The sequence below is a fragment of the Salmo trutta genome, chromosome 16 (assembly GCF_901001165.1).
Source record: "Salmo trutta chromosome 16, fSalTru1.1, whole genome shotgun sequence".
Lineage (NCBI taxonomy): Eukaryota > Metazoa > Chordata > Actinopteri > Salmoniformes > Salmonidae > Salmo > Salmo trutta.
Window position 1 is genome coordinate 28767955 of NC_042972.1, and position 13615 is coordinate 28781569.

A 13615-nucleotide genomic window follows, 5' to 3' on the forward strand; every position below is an offset into this window, starting at 1 on the left:
CCCTTCAGACACACATACACTGATCCTAAGCATCCTTATGGGGAAGTGTTTGGTGGGAACCAGGGTCAGTCTGAGGCTTCAGTATGGAGGAGAGATAAAGTTAATACGGGACGTGTCGAACCACTTCCAATAGGCTTAGTCACACAATTCACACAATAAGAACCACGTTTCTCTCTAGTACAATGAAAGAAAGAGAAAAAGAAGGAAAGAAAGAAAAGCAGGAAAGGAAAAAAAGTGAAAAGCGAAAGAAGATGGAAAAGAGAAAGAAAGAGTTTGTTTCAGGCATCTGGAGCCTTTCCTCCATTCGTAGGAGGTGAGTAGTGTTTCATAAATTACTCCCACATTGAGAGCTGGATCAATAATAAAAAGAGAGGACTGTGATGAAGAAAGAGGAAGGGAGGACAGATGGGATAGTGGAATAGCGGACATCAAAATAAAGAAACAGTTTTATTTCCCCCAATAAACCCACAACATAATGAGACTCCAAGCGAGGAAATGTTTATTTTTCTCTAATGAGTCACGCCATCCTGGGCATTCGCTCTCTCTTTCTTCATCTCTCTCTCTCTCTCTCTCTCTCTCTCTCTCTCTCTCTCTCTCTTCATCCATCTCTATCCCTGCCTCCAGGGGGAACACACCTTGGGCAGGGCAACAAAAGTGTAGCTGTGCGTCTCTGTGCCTCAATGCTGCCTTTATGAGGCAGGGCTGGGTGTCGGGTCAGACTGGGCTGTCTGGCCCTCCTGAGAGACGCACACATACACACACACACGCACACACACACACACACACACCACCCTGCTCTAGTGTCAGGATACCAGGGTGTGTGTGTGTGTGTGTGTGTGTGTGTGTGTGTGTGTGTGTGTGTGTGTGTGTGTGTGTGTGTGTGTGTGTGTGTGTGTGTGTGTGGAGGGGGTTAAGTTAAGGGGGGCTGTCTCAGTGATCTCATCCCCGACCATCTCCCCATGTCCCGACCTGATTCAACCTGCCACTGCCTGAGCCACCCCTCATCACATACACACACACATACAAACACTCACACATACACTCACTCACACACACATACACATACACACACGCCAGAGGGGCACCTCTTTCCAAATGGTGAGGAATTTAAAGCAGATATGGTGTGTGTGTGTGTGTGTGTGTGTGTGTGTGTGTGTGTGTGTGTGTGTGTGTGTGTTGCGGGGCTTTCCATTCCTTCATCTCTTTTCCACCAAGGCCTTTAACTGAGGGGCACACCTCAACACACACAAAACAAACACAAACGTCTTGCCTCTTCTCACTGGCTTTCTCGTGAAAATTGTTATTTTTAATAACATTATTTGACTAAGGGTCTATAACTGTAAAATGCATTCATATATTGTCACTTTAATGATATAATGTAGCATAGGCTTGTTATAGCCTAGACCCGCCACTGTATATATAACTTTGACCATTGGATATGTTTAAAATCCAACTTCAAATTTTCTTTCCAAATAAAACAATCAATAAAAGTCAGTTTAAAAAGTGAACCAGAAATAAAAGCATCCTGAAGTGTTTCCAACTGCATCCTCCTCTCTGGGGCTATGTACTACTGTACTGTGGAAACAGTGTTTTCCAACCGAGCGGTGTTTCCAACTGCATCCTCCTCTCTGGGGCTATGTACTACTGTACTGTGGAAACAGTGTTTTCCAACCGAGCGGTGTTTCCAACTGCATCCTCCTCTCTGGGGCTATGTACTACTGTACTGTGGAAACAGTGTTTTCCAACCGAGCGGTGTTTCCAACTGCATCCTCCTCTCTGGGGCTATGTACTACTGTACTGTGGAAACAGTGTTTTCCAACCGAGCGGTGTTTCCAACTGCATCCTCCTCTCTGGGGCTATGTACTACTGTACTGTGGAAACAGTGTTTTCCAACCGAGCGGTGTTTCCAACTGCATCCTCCTCTCTGGGGCTATGTACTACTGTACTGTGGAAACAGTTTTCCAACCGAGCTAAACCCACACAACAACTTGTTTCTGAGGCGAAGCGTACACTTCACTGGGTGATTTTAAGTATCCAGCTTTCATGTGGCCAATGCAACATGCTGAGTAATATGGAGGGATGGTTTAATATGTCTCTAATTACTGACTTAAACACGCGCACACACGCCCACGCACACACACACACATACACACACACACCAGGCCATTACTGAGGTGGGATGTAGAGAGAACTTTAATCAAACTAATAAAAACTGCACTGTGTGACCCCATGGCTAGACGACTTTAGTTTCACTTTGATAAGTACACTCTTTATTACTTATTAAATCACCTCTCTGCCTGCCAGACACTTCACCTACTGGCTTCAGGTTTTCACCTCTGTTCCATGTGTACAGTTAAACAAAGTTTAATTCACTTTCATTCAGAGAGAAACACATGCAGCTCAACTATTCAACATTTTGTCCATAAATGTTCTATAGAACAAGACAGTTACGATCTAATACATTTTCCCAACTGGTATTAGAACTGATTCGAATTTCATTTGTCCAAACTGCCAGGTCATACAGTTACTACATACAGTTGACCAGTGGTGGGTTTAGGTATAGGCAACATGGGCAGCCGCCCAGGGTGGCATCTTGCCGAGGGCAGTATGGGGCGCTCGCACAAAATAATGTGTAATGGTGACATTTGCGCGATCGGTTTTCTATCGCTCATTTGCACGTCACGTCAATGATATCATGTCACTGTGTGGGACTGTGGGTCAATTAACCTTGTCAGAGTGGGTGCACTGAGTCTAGTTTGTGAGCTAGGCAGGCTACTGCCTGGGAAGGTCTCCCACTCAGAAGTACGAGATGGGGAGGGGGCCGAGAGTAGGTTGACCTCAGGTCTCCCCACTGGAAACCTGAGGTAGGGGGAGCTGAAGGGGGGGGATCGCCCAGTGAGCCATACAAGCTAGAACCGCCACTGCAAAAGACAAAAACGCATATAACTGTGTGTGTGTTTGTTTGTTTGTGTGTGTGTATGTGTTTGTTTGCGTGTGTGTATGTATGTGTTTGTTTGCGTGTGCGTGTGTGTGTGTGTGTGCGTGTGCGTGTATGTGTGTGTGTGTGTGTGTGTGTATGTGTTTGTTTGCGTGTGTGTATGTGTGTGTGTGTGAGTGTGTGTGTGTGTGTGTGTGTGTGTGTGTGTGTGTGTGTGTGTGTGTGTGTGTGTGTTTTCTCTCTATGCAGAACAGAAGTGTTGTCTTTTGTGGCTGAGTTAGCACAGGGTCAAACGGTCCACTTGACTCAGACAGCCTGAAGCAGCAGATTCTGGCTGGAGCTGGAGCTGGGGCTGGGGCTGGGGCTGGAGCTGGAGCTGGACCTGGAGCTAGAGCTAGAGCTAGAGCTAGAGCTAGAGGTAGAGCTAGAGCTAGAGCTAGAGCTAGAGCTAGACCTAGAGCTAGAGCTAGAGCTGGAGCTGGAGCTGGAGCTAGAGCTAGAGCTAGAGCTAGAGCTAGACCTAGAGGTAGAGCTAGAGGTAGAGCTAGAGCTAGAGGTAGAGCTGGAGCTGGAGCTGGAGCTGGACCTGGAGCTAGAGCTAGAGCTAGAGCTAGAGCTAGACCTAGAGCTGGAGCTGGAGCTGGAGCTAGAGCTAGAGCTAGAGCTAGAGCTAGAGCTAGAGCTAGACCTAGAGGTAGAGGTAGAGCTAGAGCTGGAGCTGGAGCTGGAGCTGGATGAATAGCACCCAACTGCAGGACCAAAAGACCTGCTTTTACAACTACTACCACTCTTTGTACTGTATGTGACACCTGGACTCCACCAGAAATATAAATGACCATGTATTATGAGTGCGAATGGGTGAAAAAACACGACTTCAACAGGGGTAATTGGCGAGTGAAATATGGAACATAAACTAAGGTGTTCTTGCGAGTATTAAACACAAACCAAGCAGGATGTGGTATGTTCACAACACACACTCCAAAATACACACTCTGGGAAGTTTCACACACACGGCCACTCGTACAGAGAGCCAGATAAACTCGCACACACACGCACAAACACACACACACACACACAGGGTAAATTACCCATGAACAATACACAATTCAATTATAGATTCTCTCTTTCCCAGACAAATAAAAGGCCATAATATAGGAGTTATGATATGCATATATTTGTAATCATGAGGAATCAAAATATAGCTGGCTCTCTAAAACACATGCTACTCTCAGTATCGTAACACCAACATTGTGGTCGAGGTTTGTGAACAATAACTTTAATTTATGAAAGCTATTATGTCGTTAGATTAGCTGTAAAAAATTGCATAAATGTGCATAGAAATGTCCTTTATTACTGAGATATTTGGATAACATTTACGACCAAGATGGTAAGTAAAAAATGACGCCCTTTTTACGACTTAACTTCTTTGAGGAAAACTAGACTTTTGTCCTAACAAATACTGTCGTGAATTAAGTGTTTTACTTCATGTGAACGTTTTTTATTTTTATTGTGGAAAGTTTTCCCTCATAATCATTCATCATGGTTGTTTAGTTTCTACCTATTTAACCATTCTGTATGAATGCTCACCACAGCTCCTCTCTCCTCTAGCCACAGTCATCTTACTGCATCTCTCACTGTCAAACGGACAGATGGTAAAGAAAGAAACATGGGCTTTTGTTTAGGCAGCAGTAACTGCTTTGCCTATGGAAATTGGAATGTGGTTTAAAAACTAGGCCTATAAAGTGTTTCTATACTCTCTTCGATACCTTCCACTGCAAACACTGATTTAACCAACATCATATCAAAATAACATAACAGTTACTTGTAGATTTTGTAATACCACTGTTACTCTTACAATAACTGTCACAACCTTTACAATCCCTTACTAACCATGTCATAAATAATGGTATTTACAGATACACCAACAATACTGTTACTCTCCTAATGGTAACTACAGATACACCAACAATACTGTTACTCTCCTAATGATAACTATAGATACACCAACAATACTGTTACTCTCCTAATGGTAACTACAGATACACCAACAATACTGTTACTCTCCTAATGATAACTACAGATACACCAACAATACTGTTACTCTCCTAATGGTAACTACAGATACACCAACAATACTGTTACTCTCCTAATGGTAACTACAGATACACCAACAATACTGTTACTCTCCTAATGGTAACTACAGATACACCAACAATACTGTTACTCTCCTAATGATAACTACAGATACACCAACAATACTGTTACTCTCCTAATGTTAACTACAGATACACCAACAATACTGTTACTCTCCTAATGGTAACTACAGATACACCAACAATACTGTTACTCTCCTAATGATAACTACAGATACACCAACAATACTGTTACTCTCCTAATGATAACTACAGATACACCAACAATACTGTTACTCTCCTAATGGTAACTACAGATACACCAACAATACTGTTACTCTCCTAATGATAACTACAGATACACCAACAATACTGTTACTCTCCTAATGGTAACTACAGATACACCAACAATACTGTTACTCTCCTAATGGTAACTACAGATACACCAACAATACTGTTACTCTCCTAATGGTAACTACAGATACACCAACAATACTGTTACTCTCCTAATGATAACTACAGATACACCAACAATACTGTTACTCTCCTAATGATAACTACAGATACACCAACAATACTGTTACTCTCCTAATGGTAACTACAGATACACCAACAATACTGTTACTCTCCTAATGGTAACTACAGATACACCAACAATACTGTTACTCTCCTAATGGTAACTACAGATACACCAACAATACTGTTACTCTCCTAATGGTAACTACAGATACACCAACAATACTGTTACTCTCCTAATGGTAACTACAGATACACCAACAATACTGTTACTCTCCTAATGATAACTACAGATACACCAACAATACTGTTACTCTCCTAATGATAACTACAGATACACCAACAATACTGTTACTCTCCTAATGGTAACTACAGATACACCAACAATACTGTTACTCTCCTAATGGTAACTACAGATACACCAACAATACTGTTACCCTCCTAATGGTAACTACAGATACACCAACAATACTGTTACTCTCCTAATGGTAACTACAGATACACCAACAATACTGTTACTCTCCTAATGGTAATCATAATAGTGACTGCAGCACTAATGATGGTAATGATGATAATAAAGATGTTTAAATCAAACGCACAATGGTGCCATTATGTGGTGTCCACCCCCTCTGGCTGACTCTGGGGTTACCAGGTCGCGACTTAGGTCAACCCATGTCACTCCAGGCTAGGGATAGAGGTCAGGGGTCATGCCTAATTGAGGCATTTGGTAGGCACCTTTTAGCTCTGCTCAAGTGGGTTTGTGTCTGTCTACCCTAGGGCTTGGTGTTACCACCTCTCTTCACCCTCTCTCTACCGCTCTCTCTCTTCTCACTCTTCTCTCTCCCTTCTCCCTCTCGAGGTCGAGGGTTGCATTTCACAACAGAGGGGGGACTAGAGGTGATTTGCTGTGTTTAAAGGACTAGTTGATGTTGATCTGAAGGCAGGCCTGAGGCTGTGATTAAAGTAACACAGATAGAAGACAGCTTCACCGATACACCAGGTGACCAGATGATACAACCTGACCCGATGACAATGACCACCATTCAACAGACTCAAACACAGTGTTAAAGAGCCAAACGGTACATTCTGAGACATACATTTTGAAGTAAATAGCAATGTTCCCACAAAGTGAAGCAGAAACAAAGCATTTTTTTAACAGGAAGAAGAACAGACAGACTTGGAGTAGAACTGTCATTTGGAAAGAGTTCAATATAATGAGTAGCTGCACTCAAGAGAGTTGTTCTCAAACAATGCAGGACCTCCAGTGGATGGTGAAGATGCCCCAGTACATCCCTGAGACCGTGCTCCCACCCATCCAGGACATCTACTCGAAACGGTGCATGAGAAAGGCCTGCAGCATCATCATGGACCCCACACACCCCAGCCAAGAGCTGTTCACTCCCTTACCGCCGTGCAGATGGTATTGGAGCATGAGGTCTGATAACAACAAGCTCACAGACTGTTTTCTATCTACAAGCCATCAGACTGCTGAACACTTAAACTGGACTGACCACCTGCTCTGACTCTAGTACACATGCACTCACTTACGCACACACCCACACACACACACACACACACACACACACACACACACACACACACACACACACACACACACACACACACACACACAGACACAGACACACACACACACATACATTCATGCTACACATATATCACAACTGCAGCTAGCAGACTCTTATTATGATTGCTAAATGCTGCAAAATTGTAACACTGGCCCCCCAATCCCCCCTTCCCCAAAACACGTGTAAATATTGGACTATAAATTGTGCCTTTCTGTATTATACTTATGCTAACATGTTTATTCTGTTTTACTGAGCCATTTACTTTTCCATTGAAATTTCCATTGATATTTATAGGAGAAACACAGAGGTTGACACAAGAGGAAAAGAGAAGGAAAGACCTTTTAATTTTAGAGCAAGTAAAGCTGAACTTTTGCTGTTACCTATTGTTCCCTCAAACAAAGAAATAAATATATTATTTAGGTTCAGATGTGTGTGTGTTTTTGGGGGGAGGGGGGGGCAGTTTGAAAGGGGATGGTATGGACAGACAGGTAGGTGAGAGAGAGAGAGAGAGAGAGAGAGAGAGAGAGAGAGAGAGGTGATGAAAATGCTGTGTTGACAGATGAGTGGTGACAGTGAAACAGAAAGAAATAAATAGAGAGAGAAGACCCACAGCATTCTCCGCCTGAGGGCCTGTCATTCTTGAAAAGTGAAGGGAACAAAGACGCAAAGATTGCAATGCAGTTAAAGGAGTTAGGCAGTAATAACCAGCACACAAACATTCCAGATGCGTCGTGTGTGTGTGTTTGTGTGTTTGTGTGTGTGTGAAAAATGTAACATTTGTTAAACGTGTGAGAAAATATTACATAGACTCATGCGTGCACATTTTTATAAGTGGGTGTATGCTGGGAATATATCTAAAGCGTGTGGCCAGACAAGACCAGAAACGTCAGTCTGTCAGGTCAGGTGAGTTTGGTTAAAAAACACAGCGCTGACAGACAAGCTTTCACACACTCGCACACAAACACACACATGCACGCATACATAGGAGAGATTAAACTACAAAAGTATACACATTTATACATAAACAAATGCTATCAAAACAAGTTTTTACAACAGCATAAAATTGTACAAAGAAATTTGGCTATATGACTGTTTCCATTTCCAGACCCCCAGAACAGTTACACATAAGAATGAAATACCTACAGTATATATAACCAACTAAACTAATCCCCATATGTGAATCAGGGAATGTAGATAACAAAATGAAGATCATAGAGATGGTAGTCATTGGCGTATGGAATTAAGATCTTGTCACGTCCTGACCAGTTTAAGGGGTTATTTGTTATTGTAGTTTGGTCAGGACTTTTGGTTAATGTTCTATGTTAGTATATTTCTATGTTTGTTCTAGTTTTTCTATTTCTATGTTTAGTTTATTGGGTTGACCTTCAATTGGAGGCAGCTGTTCCTCGTTGCCTCTAATTGAAGGTCCTATTTAGTAGGGGTGTTTTTCCATGGGTTTTTGTGGGTAGTTGTTCCGTAAGTGTAGCTGTGTGCCTCACAGGACTGTTTTCTTCTCGTTGTTTTGATTAAGTGTTTGTTTAGGTTTTTCTTCATAATAAAGGAAGATGAGCATACACATTCCCGCTGCGCCTAGGAATTGCTACGACGAACGTGACAGATCTCTAAGACACTGATCTAGAGTCAGTTTATCATTTTCCACCCTGATGGTTAAGGTTAGGGATTAGAGAGGGTAAGCTGATCCTAGACCTGTGCTTACCCGTTGGGTGCTAGTGGCTGACCTGGAAGTTCGGTGGGACTGAGAGTATTGTTGCTGAGGGCCATTAGTTGACACTCTCCAGACATCTTGGGTGTGGGAACATTAGTGTTTGGATCTTTGACTTCAAACTCATACCTCCAGCCACACAACACACACACACACACACACACACACACACACACACACACACACACACAGCTAACTACACTCTTACACTCAATGTTGCTATTCACAGCGACTCACACAAAAAAATTATACAAGTGATCGGCACTTCTCATAAATACCAGGATCACTAACACACAAAGACATGAGTACTCTGACACATTACATATACAGTGAGGAATGACTGTAGTAAAACTCCACTGACTTCCCTCACACAGAGAAACACATCCAGTCTGAGTGACACAGAGAGTTGTGGAGGTAGAGAATAAGAGAAAGGGACATCCAGTCTGAGTAAGTGACACAGAGAGTTGTGGAGGTAGAGAATAAGAGAAAGGGACATCCAGTCTGAGTAAGTGACACAGAGAGTTGTGGAGGTAGAGAATAAGAGAACGACATCCAGTCTGAGTGACACAGAGAGTTGTGGAGGTAGAGAATAAGAGAACGACATCCAGTCTGAGTGACACAGAGACTTGTGGAGGTAGAGAATAAGAGAAAGGGACATCGAGTCTGAGTAAGTGACACAGAGAGTTGTGGAGGTAGAGAATAAGAGAAAGGGACATCCAGTCTGAGTGACACAGAGAGTTGTGGAGGTAGAAAATAAGAGAAAGGGACATCCAGTCTGAGTGACACAGAGAGTTGTGGAGGTAGAGAATAAGAGAAAGGGACATCCAGTCTGAGTGACACAGAGACTTGTGGAGGTAGAGAATAAGAGAAAGGGACATCCAGTCTGAGTGACACAGAGAGTTGTGGAGGTAGAGAATAAGAGAAAGGGACATCCAGTCTGAGTGACACAGAGAGTTGTGGAGGTAGAAAATAAGAGAACGACATCCAGTCTGAGTGACACAGAGAGTTGTGGAGGTAGAGAATAAGAGAAAGGGACATCCAGTCTGAGTGACACAGAGAGTTGTGGAGGTAGAGAATAAGAGAAAGGGACATCCAGTCTGAGTGACACAGAGACTTGTGGAGGTAGAGAATAAGAGAAAGGGACATCCAGTCTGAGTGACACAGAGAGTTGTGGAGGTAGAAAATAAGAGAACGACATCCAGTCTGAGTGACACAGAGAGTTGTGGAGGTAGAGAATAAGAGAAAGGGACATCCAGTCTGAGTGACACAGAGAGTTGTGGAGGTAGAGAATAAGAGAAAGGGACATCGAGTCTGAGTAAGTGACACAGAGTTGTGGAGGTAGAGAATAAGAGAAAGGGACATCCAGTCTGAGTAAGTGACACAGAGTTGTGGAGGTAGAGAATAAGAGAAAGGGACTCTCCATGGAGTAAATTTAGACACACTCCGACCATGGTGTCTGCCAAGCACTATATACACACTGCTTTTACTAGAGCTGGCCCTCACTCTGGTGGGACATACACACTGGTGTGTTGTGTTGTGTTCATCTCTTAGGGAAGTGTGTGTGCTCCCTCCACAAAATACAGCGGACAAATATTTTTATAGATAATTAAACGTGGGCTTATGAGTGAAGTTTAGTAATTCATTCAGCAATCCTCCTCCTCATCACTCCATGCCAAGACAGTTACTGGATGTGCTCACTAGTATTCCATCAGACATTAGGAAAATACATCTGGAATAGATTTGTCGGGAGTCCACTACATTGGCAAGGGGCAGGATAGGCATAGCATAGAGCAATATGCCATAGATCAGCACACCGAGGTCAGCACACTATTACTGATCAGCATTACATCACAGCAAGAAGGAAGACAATAGCTTTGTCCACAGACAATGATAGTAAAAGTTTTCATTTGAACAAATGAAGTAAACCGCGCAAGAAACAGTTTACAAGGTTACAATGTTCATACCGTTCATAACTTAATACTGTACATGTATAATACAATTGATGGGTACATGTTGCTTTTGAGAAGAATTGTGCACATGCACACTGTATGAATAAGTCACAAATGTGTGTTAGCAGGTGCACGCAAACTCGTACACACACGTTCACACATGTAAGCTGGTGCACACACATACACAGAAGTGTCATGGGGCACAGGGGAACGAGCCCCCTCAGACTTGTCCTCTTTCTTTTTCCCTTCTCCCCCTTTTTTCCCACTCTTGTTTGTGATTTGTCAGATTGCTGAATGAATTACTAAACTTCACTCATAAGTCCACGTTTAATTATCTATAAAAAGATCTGTCAGCTGTATTTTGTGGAGGGAGCACACTCCCCCCCCCCCCCCCCCTCCCCAGAGGAGGAGAGAGAGTGTCCAGTAACACACACAGCGTTTCATTTTATTTTAGCTGCCGGTGATGGGCAGGACTCGCAGGAAGTATGTTTGTAAATTCATTTGATCAAGCTATGTAGCCTATTGATTCCTTTTTTATTTATAAAAAAAAACGAAAATGTTTTGTTCATTCTCTGTAATAGCAACTTTATGAAGTTGGCTTTAGCTAGCCAGCTAGATACTATCGGTTCCCAATCTCCCAACCTCATCATAGCTACCAAGCCATTTCAGGCTATCAAGTTAGAGTAGCTAGCTTGTCTAACTATCTTAGCTGGCATGCCTGCCGGCAAGGTTGCTAGACTTTAAAAAAGCAAGCAATTACTAATGCACTGAATAAGACTTGCATTCCTTTGAATCTTTTACTCAGATTTGAGCAGAGATGCAGAGAAGCATATTTAGTTTCTTCCATTTTGTATTTACCACCAGTCAGGAGGATACAGACAGCTCAAGAGGTATGCTTAGATATGCAGAAAAATGCTTGGTTTAATTGTAATCTGGTACCTTATGATATGTTATGATATTGATGTATTAATTATGATGTCATGATATGTGCCTGTATTGATGATGTGTGTTATGATCCCATGTACTGTGTTGTAATGTGGATGTAATATCCCAGGCATGTTAGTGCAGTATATTGTGATGTGTGATTTACATCAGTCAGAATGACACCGTCATGTAAATGACAATTGAACAGTTAAAGAGGTATGCTACATAACCTATGTAGAAAAATACATTTTTTTTTTTTTACATAGAATTAGGCACAATGACTCTTGAAACTTCCACCACCTCCTCCTTTCTCATGTACTTCATGCCCCCTCTAAAATAAGGGTGCATAACACCTCTGAACACACACACACACACGCACGCACGCACGCACATACACACACACACACACACACACACACACACACACACACACACACACACACACACACACACACACACACACACACACACACACACACACACACACACAAAGCAGTGGGCAAAGCAGAGGCCCTAATGTCTGAGTACAGAGTTTCTATGGTGGCTGGCCTTGTCTACTCCTACAGTAGCTACCACATAAAGGTCTGTGCTTCTGTGCTGTGTGTGACCATAACATGGGGGTGGAAATATACTGACATGTAAAGACACATATTATAAAGTAACTGAGATGGAATTACACTGACATATATGTGCACATATATAATGGCATGGGGAGGAAATATGCTGACATATAAGTACACATACTATAAAGACATGGAGGTGCATTACACTGACAAACAGTATATGTCCCCATAATATAAAAGTTAGTGCAGGCCGATGTCATGTGAGAATATATCGTGTCATGCAACGAATAGGAAACACAGTGTTCATGCCAGTATGTCACATTGGAATTTGAGCATGCTTGAAAAGGAAAAGATAGAAGATGTCATACAATCGGCAACACACACAAGAACGCAAAGAACATACAGAAACCTGAACATATCACACGCACTGGCCCTCACGCATACAATACTGCACATGCACTCACACACATAACAATGGTCGAGCACAAGAGCACAAGAAAGAGGAGATCTTCTTTTATTCCTCTCCTTTTTTACGTCTTTTTCACTCACTCGTTTTCCTTCCTCTCTCGCTTTAAATCTCTGTTCTCAATTAAAGCTGTCCTCAGGAAACTCAAACTCTCCCCTTGTAGCGTCCCATTCCTCCCCAAACACACACAAACACTCTGTTTCAATCGTATCCCCGTACACACACACACACACACACACACACACACTCTCTTGTCTCAGTCCTGCTCTGACATGTTCTCTTTGTCTTTCCTTCTCTCGCAATCCGCAGAAAGACTCAGAAAGAAAGAAAAACTGGAAAAAGAGGGATGTTTTCGTCTGTAACACTCAATCAGAAACCCAAACTCACCGGATCTGGAGTGGGTCTGGCGCACAGACGGACGGATGAAGGAAGAGAGTGAATGGAGAGATGAACAGAGGAGAAGTGTAGTGGAGTTCAGTTCGTCAGTCAGAAGTCCCTCTCAGAGCGAAGAATAAGCACGGCCTGTTGCATTCCGCCTTCCTCTCGCTTTTTCCTTTTCTCGCTCTCTCCCCCTCTCTCACTCCCTTGCTCAGTCACTCACACACTCTCTCTCTGTTATTGCTCTCTCTCTCCTTGCTCTCTCTCTCTCTCTTCTTGCTCTCTCTCTCTCTTCTTGCTCTCTCTCTCTCTCTCTCTCTTCTTGCTCTCTCTCTCCCCCACTGAAATCATTATGCACTTTGATTCACAAACCCTGCCTCTGTCACGTGATCCAACACTTCAAATATACAGCACATTTTTTACAAGCCACATAATGCCTG

General features: G+C 42.8%; 1 protein-coding gene across 1 annotated transcript in view; it reads right to left on the reverse strand.

The window, feature by feature from the left end:
- LOC115150491 (retinoic acid receptor gamma-A) overlaps positions 1-13387 on the reverse strand; it is an 80592-nt gene extending 67205 nt beyond the window's left edge. The window contains exon 1 of the mRNA XM_029693852.1: positions 13185-13387. The gene's annotated coding sequence lies outside the window, so the exon portion shown is untranslated. The remainder of the gene's footprint in view (positions 1-13184) is intronic.
- Positions 13388-13615: the final 228 nt, after the last annotated feature.